This window comes from Helianthus annuus, chromosome 17, assembly GCF_002127325.2.
Source record: "Helianthus annuus cultivar XRQ/B chromosome 17, HanXRQr2.0-SUNRISE, whole genome shotgun sequence".
NCBI classification, from domain to species: Eukaryota; Viridiplantae; Streptophyta; class Magnoliopsida; order Asterales; family Asteraceae; genus Helianthus; species Helianthus annuus.
In genome coordinates this window covers 54,721,257-54,722,551 of record NC_035449.2, presented here as the reverse complement: position 1 = coordinate 54,722,551, position 1,295 = coordinate 54,721,257, and the positions used below count along the sequence as shown (strand labels likewise).

Genomic DNA, 1,295 nt, shown 5'->3' with positions numbered 1-1,295 from the left:
CCAAATGTTGGTGGGATTCCACAACAACAAATTATACCACAACATATTCGGCCAAGGCCACAAGGGCCACAATTGCAACGTCCTACACCATTGCAACAAATTCGTCTGCAAAATGTACAACATCAATTTCAAAGGCCAATCCAACAACAACCGATTCAACAATAATTTCAACCACCATTTGCACCACAAGGGCCTATACAACGACCAATGCATCCTATTCGTCCAAGAGTTCGGTTGGGTGTACCAAGAAGACATCTTCGAGAACATGCAAGAGGCATTGAAGCACATTTTAGACTGGTGATCACTCATAATCCTTCACCGGTAGTTATTCCTCACAATGACCAAGGGAGGACATTTGAAGTGAGAACCAATTCATTGCAAAGCTTGCCAAAATATAAGGGTCTAGCAACAGAGGAGCCTTATTTTCATTTGGAGGCTTATGACTCGATTTGCAACACTCTTGGGAGTCAAGGATTTTCGGCCGATGATGTCAAATTGGTACTATTCCAATTTTCTTTGGAAGACAAGGCGAAAAAGTGGTTCTACAGATTACCTTCGGCATCTATTTACACATGGGTGGAGATGCAACAAATCTTTTTAGATGAATTTTACACCGCTCAAAAGACAAATGATGCTAGGAAAGGGTTGAGAAGTTTTCAACAACAACAAGGTGAAATGTTCCATGAGGTCTTTGAACGGTTCAACATGATGATCAAGAGTTGCCCTCATCATGGGATCGAGTTATGGGAATTAATGAATGCTTTCCATGAGGGGTTAAGTGCCGAAGATGCTCGCGATTTAATGTCTATCACCAATGGCGCTTTTGGCATAAACTATGAGCATGGCGATTGGGAATTTCTGGAGCAAATGGCGATCACATCAAAAAGAAAAGCTCAAGCATCAAGGAGAGCACGACCGGCCATCACTCGAACTCAAGTACACGCGGTATACGATGGTAATGTGCAAACTTCTAATCAAATTTATGATGTTTGTGCTATTTGTAATGAGATAGGACATGCGACTGAAAATTGCCAAGGCATGGAAGGGCAATATGAGGAGGTGAATGCTTTGCAAGGGTAAGGAGGGGGTGGTAGAAATTACAACATGAATTCCAATACTTACCACCCCGGTTTGAGAAACCACCCAAACTTTAGATATGGAAATCCCTCAAACCAAGCTAACCCGAATTTTTAAGGAAGTCAAGGTAACTTTGCTCCACGCCAACCGTTCAATAATCAAAGTGGGTTTTCGGGTCAAAGTTCTTCTGGTGGAAATGAGGTCATGGAGATGCTCAA

At 42.2% G+C, this 1,295-nt stretch overlaps 1 non-coding gene across 1 annotated transcript; it reads right to left on the bottom strand.

Annotated features, from left to right (window-relative positions):
* Positions 1–631: 631 nt before the first annotated feature.
* Positions 632–737, bottom strand: LOC118489531. The gene has a single exon (XR_004887551.1). It is a non-coding gene; the product is annotated as a small nucleolar RNA R71 (small nucleolar RNA).
* Positions 738–1,295: the final 558 nt, after the last annotated feature.